This window comes from Macaca thibetana, chromosome 14 (genome assembly GCF_024542745.1).
Source record: "Macaca thibetana thibetana isolate TM-01 chromosome 14, ASM2454274v1, whole genome shotgun sequence".
Taxonomy (NCBI): Eukaryota; Metazoa; Chordata; class Mammalia; order Primates; family Cercopithecidae; genus Macaca; species Macaca thibetana.
Window position 1 is genome coordinate 121,096,853 of NC_065591.1, and position 16,744 is coordinate 121,113,596.

The window sequence follows — 16,744 nt, forward strand, 5'->3', positions numbered from 1 at the left end:
CACAACACCCCTCCTGGTCTCCAGTTCTCTGAGTGCCTCCAGGTCACCTCTGAGGCCGGAAGCAACAAAACCAGTTCTGCTGCTGGGAGAGGAACACGCACCTCCTCCCCATTCAAGGCTCTGAGTGGCAAACTTGCTCTGCCACAATTTTGAGTGGAAACAGCTGGGCTGCAAAAACGTCAACAGATCACAGAAGAAAGTGTATCTTAAATGGAGTTAGAGACTTTCACCACCATTCCCTGGTAATAGACACCATCACATTACTCCAGGTCCCTGGTTACAGCCAACTGAATTTCATCTTTCTTCAATGAGGCTGAAAGTGCCGGAGAATTTTAGTCGTGACGCACACAGGACCCCTGAGGTGGAGCGGTTGGTCTGTAGGTTACCTGTCCACACAGGTACAGCAGTCGGATTTGGTGGAGGAGGAAGTTCCAGTGGAAACAGGTATATCTCCATGTTATCTGTATGGCTTGAGGGGAACACATTATTCGTTTTGCTCATTTCTCAGTGAAGTCATAGGTTTGCAAACCCAGTCTGACTGCCTCCCAAGCATCTCTCAGTTCCCTCCGACTGTCTCCACACCATTTCAGTCCACTTCAGTCCACATCATCTTGCACCTGGAAGATCAGACCACCCCTAACAGCTGTCCCAGCCTACAGTCACGTTCCCTTGCAATCCGTTCACCACTCTAGCTGTTAAGAGCTCCTCCAGGTCCCTCCCCTAAAGCCTTTCAGGGATTTCCATGGAGACTGAACTTCCATGAGTTTCATCTCCTTAAGATGATCCAACCCTCCCCCCATCCAACCACTTTAGCCTTGTTTCTTACCCAATCCTCCATCTCTCACTCAACGAAAGAGCCAGACTCGACTTCTCCCCATCTCCCAAGATGCCACGCCTCCATCCCCTCCAGGTCTCCCAGCACAGTGACACCCCACTCATGCCTCCTCCTGCTTCCCTCCCCACTGCCTTCAACTCTTTTCACTAACCTCTACACACCCTTCTAGGAAGCAGCCTTCAGAGGGCTTCTCTGGCCCCTAGACTACATATGCTCATCTGTCTGAAAGTAGCTGGTCATGCCCCTCATCCTACCCTATGGCAACGTCCTTGGCCATGGCTCGCTTCCCGTGTGGCTGAGGACCCACTCCGGTCTGTCTTGCTTGTTTCACTAACACCCAACGCATTCCTAGATCAATAAATGTTTGCTGAACAAAAACATAAACTCATTTTGGGGACAGCTATGAATCTCCACCTTTCCACCATCTCCCCAAAACTCTTCCTCAAGATTAGCCTTCGAACTAAAGACTACATGAGCCTAGAACTAAGGGCCATACCTGGCACCCTCTTTTTGTTCAATCTCACCAGACTAGTTCAGCTGTTCTACTCTTTCCCCTGTGGAATGCCTGCTGTGGCCACTTTTCCTAATCTCTGCATTAGCTCCACCTCAGATTGGTTCCCTAGACAGAAAATTCCTTTCTGCCTAGGAACTCAGATCCCCAGAAACATTGGAAATGCTGAAGAATTGACTAGGTAACTTTTCAGGACTGTGGGGAGGCCTGGCACACCCCCTAAAGGTGGCATTTAATACCTTCATAAAATCATCTGGGCCTCTTCCTGGTGCCAGCCCTCAATCACCAGACTTCCTGGAATTCAGTGCCAGTGCATCTGGAAGAAGTGTTAGGTGTCCCCAAGGCCAGCGGCCTGCATTTACAGATGAAAAACTGAAACCCAAAGGTGTCATGTGACTTGACAATGGTTGCATGGAGCAAGTCTGAACTCAGTTCCACTCTAGTTCTGCTGGGAAACATGAATGGCCTTTCAAAATCCCATGGGCTTTCCATAAAATACCACCATCTCCCTCATGCTTTCTGATGGGGGACCCATAGTGAGAACAGGTCTAGGGCCCTCCAATGTCCATAAGATCTTGAAGAGAAGAGGTGGTGGGAATACTAGTCTGCTGTTGTGCCCTGTCCTTCCCAGCCACCCCTGATGCTCTAAATCACCTCCACCATAAATTCAAAGAGGGTTGGCCAGGTCATACCCCTGGTGGGTGGAACCGCATCTGCTGTCTTTCTTCTCTAACAGAGGTGAAGAATTGTGATTGTCATCAGTGAGTTTGCTTTACGGCCAAGCAAACAGAGGCTGAGGTGATCTATGTTTTCTGGCAACACTCAGGAACTCTATTCCTGAATCTCTTTCGCAAAATTATGCAAGATGAAGTAGTGTTGAAAAATTTGTTTTACCAGGCATCGATCACCTATATAATAAAATACCCAGTACATGCTGTTTGCATTTAGTAATCATATGAAATGTAGTTATAGACATTTTTGTGGCACTGTACATAATAAAATGGGTGATATTTTGAGTATTTTTCCGAAATCAAATGCAGCTCTACCCCACTTCTGCTGAGTCTGAGATGAGATGAACCTATTTAATCATCAGTAACCTGGAGAAATATTAGAGCTTGAGAACGATAAAGGGCAACTGTGAATTTAATATATATAAATGTGTAGCAAAATGGTTATTCATACCATGCAAAGTGTGGAGATGATTATTCATGGGCAAGAGACTTTCCCACATTCGAAATTTGTAAGATTGTTTTTTCTAAAACAATACAACTGTTTAGCCAAGACTTAATATTTATGGATTTTAAGCACTCAGTAATCTAAGTCAGTGTTTCTCAAAGTGTGATCCACAGACCACTAAGGAATCTCTAAAATTCTTTTAGGGATCTGCAAGGTCAACTCTATTTTCAAAATAACGCTAAAACATGATTTGTCTTTTTCACTGTGTTCATGTTTGCACTGATGAGGCAAAAGGAATTATGAGTAAAACTGCTGGTGCCTTAACACAAATCAAGGTTGTAGCACCAAACCTGATGATAGTTTGGATACTTGTCGCACTCAAATCTCATGTTGAATTATATTGCTGGAGGTGGGGACTGGTGGGAAGTGTTTTGATCATGGAAACAGATCTCTCATGGTTTGGTGCTGTCTTCATGATAGTGAGTTTTTGCAAGATCTGGTTGTTTAAAAGTGTGTGGCACCTCCCCCCACACTCTCTCTCACTTGCTCCTGCTTCTGCCATGAGACATGCCTGCTCCCACTTCATGAATATAAGCTTCCTGAGGCCTCCCCAGAAGCAGATGATGGCACTAAGTTTCCCATACGGCCTGCAGAACCAATTAAACCTCTTTTCCTATAAATTATCCAGTCTCAGATATTTCTTTATAGCAATGCAAGAACGGCCTAACACATTTTACTAGTAGTCATTGTATTCTTCCTTTACATGCACTCGTAACTAAAATACAAAAGTATCAGTTTCACTTAAGAATGTCCTCCATGAAACAGTAAAAAATATTCTATTAAATCTCAGTCTTTGAGTGCATACTTTTTAAAGATGTTACACACTGCATGCAAAACACTTTGCTGCCTACTGAAGTACAACAGCTGTCTAGGGGATAAAATGATTGTGTTATTATTTGGATTGCCAGCTAAACTAGTCACTTTTTCATGGAATGCTATTATTACTTGAGGGACTGACAAGCATTTATGATAACAGTTTTACTAAGTAAAACTATGTTTACTTAGATATGGATATTCAGAGACATTTTCACAAAAACAAATAAAATGAGCCTGCCACTTCAACGAAAACAATTGGCGATATTTGTCACCAATGATAAAATTTGATGTTTCAAGCAAAAATTATAATCTTGGAAAACTTGTTTCCACCACTGAAACCTTGACAGCTCCCCAACCCTTAAAGACTTTCCACTGAGATCAGGGCTGTTACTAACAAATGTGATTGTTTTTTCTTATATAATGATATTTGTCAGCATTTGGAGGATCTGCATAATTTAGCAGTTCATTATTTTCCAAATGACCAATGCATGATGTCATAAGATCATACATGAGTAAAAGATCCATTCAAATATAAGATTGGTCAATGGATTTTAATGTAAGTATGGAGTGCATTGATGTGGTTTCAGAATCCATATTGAAATTCACCTTTAAGAAACTACTACTTGTCAATTTCTCATGTAGAAAAATATCCACATTTATGTACTAAGCACCTCTCCCCTTTACAACTACATCTCTGTATGAAGCCAAATTTTCTTCATATATTTTAGCTAAAAAAAAACACATCACATTTTATTCAGAAGCAAACACGAGAATTCAACTATCTTCTTTTAAGCCAAATATTAGCAAGAGTTGCCAAAAGGTAAAGTGATGCTACTTTTCTCACTAAAATTTATTTGCTTTGGAAAATATTTTTCATAAAAATCATGTTATTTATGTTAACATATAATGGGTTTATCAATGTTATTTTTAATTAACAATTTCTTAAATTTCTCTCTAATTTTTAATATATAAATGAACGTATACTTCTTTCTCTGCAGCCATGATAATATAAATCAAACTATATTGCTCTCCTGCTTAAAAATTTTTCAGTGAATTCCCATTGTAATTGGAATAAAATCTCAATCATTTTCTGCCGCCACCAGGGCACTAACCATGGCCACTGCCCCTCTGCACCGTCCTGTGCTCCCAGCAAAGTCCAGGGCAGCCCATGGCTGTCTATGCCTGAGCACACCCAGCCTGCTCTTATTCCCAGCCTTTGCATTGCCTGCTATTCCCAGTGTGCAGAATGACTGAAGGCAAGTAATAGGATCTCAGTAAATACTTTTGAATGACTCTTTCCTGTGCTAGCAGAGACCGTGGAAAGGGAGGAAGAATGAAAAATTGAGTGAAAGGAGTTCAGACTGACACTTCAGGTAATGATCAAAAGTCAATTGGTAACGGTGATGGAAGCGCTTCATAAATTGTTCTGCCTTCTGTAAACAAACGTCTTAAAGGGGAACTCAAGGGAAATCTCCCATGACATGAGCATGCAATCTCCCTTTACCATGCACAAACTCACATGCCCTCCATTCCACATCTATGCACATTCACACAGAAACACACATGCACACATGCACGTTCATGGTTTCCTTTTAAAAATTCTTCCCTCTTCCTTTTTTTTGAAAACTGTCATCCCTTCTTCCTGCTCCTTCCAGATTTACGAGTTTAAAAAACATTTTTTAATTAAGCATTTTTAAAAATCCCTTAGCTATTCCAGGTGTCAGGTTCATGACCGAACGAACTCTCAGGCTCTCAGGCAATTTTTCACTCCTCTTCTGTCAGCACACCAGTGAAGCAATCTCGTGTCCACAAAAAGATGCCTTCCCTCCAAGAACCATAATAATTGACCTGATTCTATAAAGCATTTTACATACCAGTGCAACCCATCACTGAATACCTTTCGAACTTAATGAAAGTTGGAAAATTAAAGTAAAAATAACTGAAGTGCCAACCTGCATTTTCTGTTTCTGCCATCCTTGTATAGGAGAGGCCCCCACAATAAATGGCTGAAGTCTGTGATCATTAATTGATACTGAGGCTGGGATTTAGGAAGTCACCAAAAACTAAAGGCATTTGTCCAAAACAGATTGCAATTCTTTACCTAAAACCTTTACAGTAATTTGCTTCTGTTCTACGTATAGCTGTAGACAAAGAGTCAGGAAAGTCACATAAACGAGAAAATCTGCACAAGGATCAGGCCAGGGACATACCTTGTACGAGTCAGGGGTCTCTACTGAGTTGGAGACCCCTCAGAGACGGCTACCCCTCAGGATCAACTGATTGTTCTATGATAGAATGCCAGCTGTGTGGCTAGACCTGACTATTTTTCAAGAGAAGCTAGATAACCAGATTTGTATGCAAAATTCCCAATTAGTTCATTCTTTAAAAGCACTGGCTTTAAAAATATGTCTGCAGGTCACACTCAACCTGACGGTCACCAGTTTGTGACTTTTGTTCTAGACATTTAGAGAACAAAGAAGAAGTACAAAAACTATGGGCAGTAGTGGAAGAACAACATGTTTTAAAAAGAAGAAATTAAGATTTCAGCAAAGGTTTGAAATTTCAGGAGTGCAGAGCTGCCCTGGGCTCAGGAGCCACGCACTGTCCCTGACTTAATTCCAATCTGATCAAGCCCAACTAGGTCTTTTCCAGGCTGCATGGTGAAAAAGAGACATGAAGAACTTGAAGCTAGAAAATGAGGCTTATGTGGACTCATAGGAACTTGAATTGGTCAGTCCTAAAGGGCAGGGGAGAAAAAAGCTGAACAGTAATTTAATGATGAATTCCCAAAGGTGGAATATAGAAAGAAAAGCCATGGAATATTGTAGAACATGGAAGGAGACACCTTGATTCCCAAGACTTTGTGGATGGTGAGGAGCAGGAGGGGGCCTTGTCCAGACCTTTAGAAAGCTGACTCTTCAGGGCAAGGGGAGGCCAGGCATCTTTTGGCAACAACACACGCACACTGGTACTGCTTAGAAGGCAGGGAGGCCCCTGGGATGGAATTCAGCCTCAGCAGGCTAGCCTCGCCGTTCCGTTGCACAAAGCTGGCTAAGAAGGTCATCCCAGCCCCATCACCCTATGGCAACTGGAGATTGAATGGCAGCTGAAAATGACTAGGCTTTTGGCGGTGAGTATAGTCTCCACTATTATTTTTTCCTTCTTGTTTTTCTTCCCCAAAGCAGACTTTCCTTACTCAGTGATCTGACAACTTTTCCATCCTTCTTGGCTTTTTTTCTAGGAAAAATGAATAAGGAGTGGTGGGGAGGTGACAACTTCAAGAGCAAATACTTGAGAAGGTGAGAGCACCTGCTCCTTGCTTCTGTTAAGCAGTAAGCATAACGCCCAAAAGAATTGAAGACAGGTGTTCAAGGAGCGCCTGGGCACGAATGTTCACAGCAGCACTATCTTGTCGAAAGGTGGACAAAACCCAAGTGTGCAGCAGGATGAGTAGAGACACAAAATGTAGCAAATCCACATAATGGAATATAATCCAGCTATTAAAAAAAAAAAAACTGAGGTATTGATTCATACTACAACATGGATGAACCTCAAAAACGTCGTGCGGGGTGAAAGAAGCCAGACCCAAAAGGTCACATCTTGTGTGATTCCATTTGTATGAAATTTCCAGAAGAGGCCAATCTATACCATCAGTGAGTACAGCAGACATTGCCAGGGACAGGGACTGGGAGAAGGCAGAATGGGGAATGACTGCTAATGGGTATAGGATTTCCCTTGGTGACGATGAAAATGTTTTGGAACTTGATAGAAGTAATGGTTGCACAACATTTGAATGCACTAAATGCTACTGAATTGTACATTTTAAAACAAACAATTTCATGTTATGTGAATATTACCTCAATTTTTTAAAAAGCCAGCGTAGTGTTTTGGTGAAATATTGACTGCGTAGTTTTGAATCCTGACCTGCCATACGCCAGCTGTGTGACACTGGGCAAGTTGCTTAACCTCTCTGTGCCTCAGTTTCCCATTTTAAATTTATGATATCGAAATTAGTTTCCTCACACATTGTTAGGAGGAGGAGTAAATGAGTTGATATTTGCAAAGCACTAAACCAGTACTTCCATATTCTAAGCGCCATATAAATGTTTTCTAAATAGATCAATCAGCCCCATAGCCCACTCCAAGCAGGCTGCTCTGACCCTGGGCTATTTTTTTCAGGTTTAGGTTCTTGGTCTGAAAGAATGGCCTCCGTGGGAGCCAGGACAGAATGGGAGCTGAAAGCTCAGCCATGGTCATGCTCCTGTCTCTGGAGCTACCCGCAGATAAAGTCCTTTTACACATTCCCACGCAATGGAAATACACAACCACTTCCAACTGGGTCCCAAATTCTCAAATGTCCCAACTACAGGACTCTGGGGACACTGCTCCTCCTTAAGGATTTGTGAGATGCCTGTGAAGAAAAGGAAAATCCGTGAACCTGCTCAGAAGAAGCCACACAAGAATACTTAGAGGCAAAAAATTACTCAGGCTGACATCCGAAAGGCTCTGGTTCACTGGTTCAGGCCCCCTCCCAGGCGGACCGGGATGACAGGCCCTGGAAGGAAGGAGCCCACGGGAGCCACGCTCTTCTGCTAATTCTGTGCAGCCATATTCCTCCACACCTGCGAAGCGGTGGGGAATGTTCTCTGCTTCACTCCACCCACACCTGGGCACTGGAACAATGACTTCCTCACTGGGCTTTGGTAGTTTTTCCATTATGTTTTGATTTTGCCCTTTATATGAACTGGCTTTATTTTGTTTTAGAATAGGCATTACATTGGCTCAAAAATCAATTCACACAGAAAAGTATACAGTGAAGTCTTACTTCCATCCCAGTTACGATCTCCTCCACATATGTGCACAGCTAATTCATTTTACTAGTATCTAGGATACCCTTTCCCAGAGTTTCTTTAAGATACTGCTAACAAACATATTTTCTTATTTTTTCTCATCACAGGAAGGATAGCATATTGTATACACTCTACTGAACCTTGACTTTTTTTCATATAATATACCTTGGAAATCAGTTCCTAGAAACTTTCCTCATCCTTTTTTATAGTCATATAGTATTCCACCATAGGAAAGTACCATAATTTATGAAATCATTTCCCACCTGATGAATAAGTGAGTGGGATTCCAATCTTTTGCCATTAAAAAAGCAGTGGTAACTAATAAATTGTGCACATGTCATTATTCAGCTATGCAATATTCTATAAGGTAAATCTCCAAAGGTGTTATTGCTGAGTCAAAGGTCACATGCCTTTGTAATTTTGACAGATAATGCCAAATTGCTCTCCATTTTACCTGCCAAAAACATCAGAAAGTTCCATTTCCTCACAGATACACCAACACAGTGTGCTGTCAAACTAGGATTTTTTCCAATCTGACAGGTGAAAAACAGTATCTTGGAGTAGCTTTAATTTTCATTGCTCTTATTATAAGTGACGTTGAACGTCACTTTTACATATTTAGCGGACATTTCTTTTTTTCTTCTTTCTTTTTTTTTTTTTTTTTTTTTTTGAGAGAAGTCTCGCTCTTATCCCCCAGGTTTGAGCACAGTGGCTCCATCCCTGCTCACTGCAACATCTGCCTCCTGGGTTCAAACGGTTCTCCTGCCTCTGCCTCCCAAGTAGCTAGGATTAAGTTATCTGCCACCATGCCCGGCTAATTTTTGTATATTTTAGTAGAGACCGGGTTTCACCATCTTGGCCAGGCTGGTTTCAAACTCCTGACCTCAAGTGATCTGCCTTAGTGGACATTTCTGTTTTCTATTCTATAAGCTGTCTGTTTATATCCTTTATCCATTCTTATTGTAGGTTTTGGTCTTTCGTTGATTGGCATCTCTGAGTTCCTTATAAAGAATTTAGCCATTTTCTTTTTCTTTTCTTTTTTTCATATTTGATTTGAAGTGTTGCTCTGTCACCCAGAATGGAATGTAGTGGTGCAATCTCAGCTCACCGCAACCTCTGCCTCCCGGGTTCAAGTGATTCTTCTGCCTCAGCCTCTCAAATAGCTGGGACTACAGGCATGAGCCACTACGCCCAGCTTTCTTTTTCTTTTTTTTTTTTTATTTTTAGTAGAGTTGGGGTTTCACCATATTGACCAGGCTGGTCTCGAACTCCTGACCTCATGATCCACCCGCCTCGACCTCCCAAAGTGCTGGGATTACAGGTGTGAGCCACTGCACCCAGCTAGAATTTAGCCATTTTCTATAAGAGTTGCACTCTACCCAGTTTATGATATTTGCAAATAGTGTTTTTGCCATGGAGAATATTGTTTAATTTACCAGTCTTCTCCAGCTTTTGTAATTTCTGAATTTTGAATCATAGTGAAAAACACATCACCCATCCTGAGGTTGTAAAGGTTTTAACGTGGAAATTCTCCTAAGTTTTCATCTAGTAGTCACACAGATTTTTTCTTTTTAATATTAATCCTTTCATTCACTTGGAGCTTTTTTCTTTTTTCAACTTTTTCTCACACAGGGAAGGGAATTCCTCGTGTCCTCTCTCTTTATCCAGCCACTCTCTCACCTCCCCTTTTATCCTAACCTGAACTTGGTCCTGGCCCTTCACTTAGACATTACAACAGCTGCCAGCAATGTAGACTTGAGGAAAAGACAGCAACCCTCAGGCACCTCCCAGGGTGATCAGAATCTCTGCATGAATCTGAGCCGTCTGGATGAAGCAAGGTTTGGAGGAATTGAAGGAGGCAACTGAAAGGAACCCAATGGCAGGGACCCGAAAGACGGTTGCTTCAGCCACTTAAAATTCTTGCCAGCCCTGCACCGAGTCGCTTGGAAAGGGAGAGAAACGAACTTAAAAAGCAATTCCAGGGCTCCAACATGTGTTCTTCGTTGGTAGGATTCAGGATGAGGATTTGGAGGACCCTGTGGGAGTATTCTTTCACTACTCTCCCCTAATCCTCTCCAAATCGCCTGGGCTCTACAGCTGTTGGTTAGCCAGATAAACTATTTGTTCAATTATTCTTGGCCTGGATGGGGCGGCTGGCCTCAAAGGCTTCAGGCTTCGTAATTCGGGCTACTTCAATCAGCCAAGGCCCTCCCAGGGCTGCCTCCAGGAGACGGGGCCTGTTTGAAGACAGCAGCGCCCTAGCAAGTCTTGCCTTTCCACTCGCTTTTCATCTCCACCCAGACGGGGCTGCGGCGGCCGACACCTCCCCACGGACCCCGTGTCGGGGAGCAGAGTTAGCTGCGGGAACGATGCCAAGGCAGAGAACCAAGGCGATAAAATAATTACAAATGAAAGGGAGATTAGCAGGCACTGTCGGGACAAATGCTTCCAAAATGGTTCCTGAAATCTCGGGCGGCGCGGTCTCAAAGGAGACGTCTCTGCAGCTGCTGTCTCCATGGCAATGGGGCAACAGACGCCCAGCTGGGGGCACTCTCTGCAAATGTCAGCGCCAACAAAACACCAGCCACGGCGAGGAGATGACAGACTGGTCACCTTCGCTTCATGGAAATGGACTGGTCATTAACACAATTCTATCTTCCCCATTTGTCTGCTCTCCTTCCCCATTCCCTTGGCTTCAGTGGAGTCTTACTAATAAATGGTCGACAGCTGTTGAGAGATGGGTCCAGGCTACCAGTTGCTCTGAGAAATATGCTATTAGGGGTTGGATGCCCTGGGCTGCCGGGAAGCCCTGAGCAGCCTCGCGATATTCTCCCTTCAGCTGCATTCTCATCCCAGCTCCTCTGCCCCAGCCACTTCCGCTGGTTGCCTTTTCCCCAAAATTTTCCTTCAGTTTCTCATGAGATCCTGAGGCAACTCTAAGAAGTGGCTTGAGGCCAGGCGCAGTGGGTGGCTCATGCCTGTAATCCCAGCACTTTGGGAGGCCGGGGTGGGCAGATCACCTGAGGTCAAGACCAGCCTGGCCAACATGGTGAAACCCTGTCTCTACTAATAATACAAAAACTAGCCAACCGTTGTGGCGCACGCCTGTAATCCCAGCTACTCAGGAGGCTGAGGCAGGAGAATCGCTTGAACCCAGGAGGCGGAAGTTGCAGTGAGCCGAGATCGGGCCATTTCTCTCAGCCAGGGCAACAGAGGGAGACTCCATTAAAAAAAAAAAAAAGAAACGGCTAGAGATAACTGTACCCCATCTCTACCCCATAGTCTTCATCATGTCCCAAAGACCACAGCAAATCAACAAAATCTAAGTAACTGCCGCAGGTTGCTGTGCAGGAGTGTATTCGACCTCGGTCTCAAGATTTTTCCTTCTAATGAGTGCCACTCCTGAGCAGCTTCTGTGTAAGAATTCCAGAAATACTGCTACTAGCCTCTCTACCTAAGGATGATAATAAGGTCAGAGACCCTGTCTTCACATTTCATACCAAGTGGGAGCATGTTCTATGGGGTGGTTTTCCCAGAGGCAGTGGCTTCCTGAACGTGCAATAAATGACCCATCTTGAAAGAATTAACTCATCATCTAGTTACCGACTTGGAGTCAAATAAGCCAGACTCAAATCTCAGCTCCTCCATTCCAAACCAAACACCTACTATGTGCAAAACTAAACTGTAAGTTCCCTGAGAGTAGAAGCTACATCATTTTTTTATATCTCCAATACCTAGCAAAACGTTCAGCATGAGTATCAAAAAAAATTCTGTAACGCAGAATACTCCAAGCTTTCTGAATCATGTTATCCTTATCGGTAAGTTTTTAACATGGCACCTTCAAAATAAGTATGTTTATTTAAATAATATGAACTATTCAGCCAGGTGCAGTGGCTCACGCCTGTAATCCCAGCACTTTGGGAGGCCAAGGCAAGCGGATCATGTGGTCATGAGATCGAGACCAACCTGGCCAACATGGTGAAACCCTGTCTCTACTAAAAATACAAAAATTAGCTGGGCATGGTGGCACAGGCCTGTAATCCCAGCTACTCGGGAGGCTGAGGCATAAGAATCGCTTGAACCCGGGAGGCAGAGGTTGCAGTGAGCCGAGATGGTGCCACGGCACTCCAGCCTGGCAACAGAGTCAGACTCCATCTCAAAATAATAATAATAAGGAGGAGGAGGAGAAGGACTATTCTAATACAAGGAGCATTATAGAAACATAGAAAAATAGAAACTGAAAAGGGATAAGATTATAAAATAAGCAGAAGTTCTAAAACTTCCCTTCTTATGCTGCAACGGATCATCTTGTCCTTCCCATTTTAGACTGCCATTGTAGAGGACACAGTTTCTACACTCAAGAGACTTGCGGTTTAATTGAAAGACTTGAAGCAAAGAATAACCGTGGTACTGCTATAAAATAAATAGATAACAGTTTAGAGGAGGGTGTGATCACCAAGGGTACAGATGGGTTTCACAGAGCCCATAACCCCCACCAAAACTGAATGCCAATGTGTACAGGTGTGTGTCTAGATGCATTTTCTTCAGGAAAGGTCCAAAGCTTTCATATGATTCTCAAATGGATCTAGATCACAGAAAAATTAGAGGGGAACTGGCTAAAAGGGAGAAAAGAACAGAAGGAGTAAAAGGGCCTATGCACAAGCATTCTGTCCAAAGTCATCCTGCTCTTGCAGATAAAACGATCTAGACCTAATAGAACACCGCTCCACCAGTCACCCAAGGAGATTAAGGTATTTCCAATGACTGACACATTGTCTCGAGGTTAATGATTTCTTTTTAACTTCTTTTAGCAGTGGCCAGTTTTCAAATGACATCCTACATGGAACCCATGTATATAAAACGAGATCAAAGTGAAGGTGTTCTGGGTGAAGCAGGGTTGGTCCCAGGTCATCACCCCTCATGGTCTCCAGCCTCAGTCTCCCTGTGTTGATGGCTCCAAGGCTGAGTTCTTCTTCGAATGGGGCTGTAAATCCCTGCTCCGGGCTTTCTTGAGTCTATGATGTAATGATTTGCCTTAATTTGTGTCCTCATCATTCAGTTCATAAACCATTCAAAATCACTCCCCCTGCTTCAGCTTCCACCTTTTTTCCTTCCTTTGCCTCCTTTGACCAAGTTGCCAATAGCTCCAGCTAACTGTTCTCCACCACATGTGGTCCAAGATCACCGTCGCCAGAATCCCCTGGCTTGCGTGTTAAAGACGCAGATCCCTGGGCATCATCCCAGACCGACAGACTCAGAACCACTGAGCACGGATCCCACCATCTGCAACTTCCACAGGCTCCTCGGATGATGCTCACGAGTCCTTAATGGTTAACTACACAAGGCTCTCCACAAAGCCCCGCTCAGCCAGCCAGCTTCTCATGCATGGGGTCTTAACCTACTGAGTGTCATCAAAATTGCCTTCACTTTCTTGAGCCCACCCAAAAGCTAAAGATAGAGCCAGGAGGGGATGAACATTCCAGGCCTGTGTGTCCATGGCTTCAAGGTGAACAATGACGCTGTGTCCTCGGAGGTGACAATCCTCTTTCTCCGGTCTGGATGCTCAGAGGCAGGCATTTTTGTTTTAGGCTGGAGGTAAATATAGTGCTTAATGCTTTGCAGACTTCTGGAGGGAAACAGGAGCAGCTCAGAGGAGTGGAATGTACTGGGCTGGAAGTCAGTCCTCTACAGCCACAGTGCAGGCAAAAACATCGAAGCCTGGGGAAAGCTCAACCCCGGAGTCAGGCCATTTGCTTTAGGGATATTTATTCAGAGGAATGGGACAGCCCTTGAATGTTTTGCATTTTTCCTACAGTTTCAAAGGCAGCAGTGGCCTAACCCTATGTATAACCTGCCAGGTAAACTGGCATCATGAGAATTTCCCTGAGCTGAGCGGTGACAATTGTTTTTGCCATCTTGATTTAGAAGCCAGAACAATTCAGAGAGTTGTAGATGAAAGTCATAAAATCCGTTCTCCATATTCTGCCCCCTTTCGGGCCCAAATCAAGTTTGACTTCTTACATGAAGCCACTCACATCCCACTCTCTCCTTCTTTTTAACTCCTATGACACTTATATATTAGTGGCATATATTTTAACAAAGTTGCTCTTTCTTCATCTTTTTTTTATATTTTTTATTATTTTTGAGACAGAGTCTTGCTCTGTCACCCAGGCTGGAGTGCAATGGTGTGATCTTGGCTGACTGCGACCTGCCCCTCCCTGGTTCAAGTGATTCTTGTGCCTCAGCCTCCTGAGCTGCTGAGATTACAGGCGCCCGCCACCACACCTAAGTTTCGTATTTTTAGTAGAGACGGGGTTTCACCATGTTGGCCAGGCTGGTCTCAAACTACTGGCCTAAAGTGATCCACCAACCTCTGCTTCCCAAAGTGCTAGGATTAGAGGTGGGAGCCACTGCACCCAGTCTCTATTTTTATTTTAGGTTCAAGAGGTACATGTGTGGGTTTGTGCCATGAGTATATTCATGATACTGAGGTTTGGGCTTCCAAGGATCCTTTCGCCCAAGTAGGGAACATAGTACCTAATAAGAAGTTTTTCAGTCCTTTCCCCACTCACTCCTGTTTTTTTATTTTCATTACTTTGCTTTTGTCTTCATGTCCCCATATCATAAGCCTCTTGAGAATGGAAACCACATCTAAGCTTCCTTGTATCCCCCTCAGTGCCTGTAATGGTGTTGGGTACAGGGGCACCAATGAGTACCTGTTGAGATGAACAGCGACCACCTTGAAGGGAGAGGGCTGGGGAAAGGCGAAGGCAGGCACAGGAAGAGGTGATGTACTCTGCATACTGGTTATGTGCTGGTGCTGTTGTCAGCATTTAACACGTGCTAATCTGCTTAATTTTCACAGTTGCCTTATGAGATGAACCCACCTTAAAGAACAGATGATTTAGGTACAGAGATGTTACCTGAATGGCCCAAAGTCACACAGCTACTAAGAGGCAAAGCCAGGATCTGAGCCCAGGGAGTCCAGCTCCAGAGTCCACGCTCTTCCACGTCTCCCACTACAGCAGAAGAACAGCTATCCCCTGTGGACATGTGGGCAGTAATCAGGCCAGAGAAACAAAGGAAGTATATACTTTCCAGAAAAAAACAAACCAGACCTAGAATCCTTACCCCAGCTCAACTTGCAATGACCGTTAAAGAAGGGTCTCTTCAGCATAACGACAAGGTGTCTGTCCCCAGGGCCTCAGCTCTGCTTCTAGTTACCGACATGTCCAGAGGACATTGACTGTGGCCTCTGCTCTCTCCCACCTCCCAGAGTTCCTTCCTGCCTCTCCATGAAGGAGGGGAGAGGTGATGGGAGACAGAGGGTGGCATTTGCCAATGGAGAGTAGCCCCAGGCCAGAGAGCCTGGGCTGGCACTTAGGAGCTGCCTGCTGGGAACAACCCCCAGCCGAGCTGCACGAACCAAACTCCACCCAGCAAGAGAATTCTCACTGCCCTAGAAAAGCAACCCCACAAATTTAAACAATCCTGCACCCCACCTTCTGCCCCCTGCACACACTTTCTTTGAAATCTTCCAATGCTGAGAAACAGAAAGATTATTTGATGTCTCTGAGTCTCACCTCTACAACCCCAATCCTGGATGGCCACATCCAAAGCTACCCAAGTTCTGCTGCCGGGGAGGGGATAAGACAGCATCGACTGCCTTACAAGGAAGGACCTTGCAACACGCAGCCTGAGAAGAACCTTTCAAGGAGGACAGGGGAAGTCCTTATTTTAAAAGTAGGGACTGTTTGAAGGATTTACCTTATGAAGTAAAAGTGAACTTCTTCTCCAGTAAGTAATTTTAAAAGACAAACACGTTCACAGACATACATAGCAACAATGAAGAAACCATCACACCAGTTGTCCAAGGCATAAACTGTGAGTGTGGTTCCAAGAGACATTGGCTTGGTTTGGTTCTGATGGAAATCTCTGTATTATCTGATTTTTAACTAAATGCAAAGTGAAGAGTGTTTTTATTCCTTCCTTGATTCACTCAATGAACACCTACGAAGTGCAAGCTCCAGTCCTCAGGCTGCGTGCTGGAGATTCAAAGGTGAATATGAACTCAATGAGATGACAGCTCAAAAGACAGAGATGGATAATAATCAAGTGCAGTGAAAATTTTGGATTTCTGGAATAGGTGCTATTGATTCTATAAAGGGGATAAACCATGAAGGAGTCAAGGAGGGAAGAGTTAGACCAACCCAAAGGCCATCACAGAGGAGGCAGTGCTTCGGCAAATCTTGAAGGGTAGGCAGATATTAACTAAGCATAAATTGCAAGGAACTGCAAGTAGTATAAAAAAAGCAAAAGCAGGTGATGGGGCAAATAGTGAGAATGAATACTGGAGATGTAAGCTGGATGTGGCGGCACACCTGTGGTCCCAGCCACTCAGGAGGCTGAGGTGGCAGGATTGCTTGAGCACAGGAGGTCAAGGCTGCAGTGAGCAGTGACTGTGCCACTGCACTCCAGCCTGGGCGACAGAGAGAG

At 44.1% G+C, this 16,744-nt stretch overlaps 1 protein-coding gene and 1 long non-coding RNA gene across 6 annotated transcripts in view; one reads left to right on the top strand and one right to left on the bottom strand.

Moving 5' to 3' along the window:
- The window catches only part of APLP2 (amyloid beta precursor like protein 2), a 726,249-nt gene that overhangs the window by 334,340 nt on the left and 375,165 nt on the right, over window positions 1-16,744 (top strand). The gene's annotated exons all lie outside the window — the stretch shown is intronic.
- LOC126934991 (uncharacterized) overlaps window positions 1-16,744 on the bottom strand; it is a 178,428-nt gene that overhangs the window by 127,509 nt on the left and 34,175 nt on the right. For all 5 annotated transcript variants that reach the window (XR_007719172.1, XR_007719171.1, XR_007719174.1 and 2 more), the window contains one exon: window positions 15,172-15,291. This is a non-coding gene — a long non-coding RNA (uncharacterized LOC126934991). The remainder of the gene's footprint in view (window positions 1-15,171; window positions 15,292-16,744) is intronic.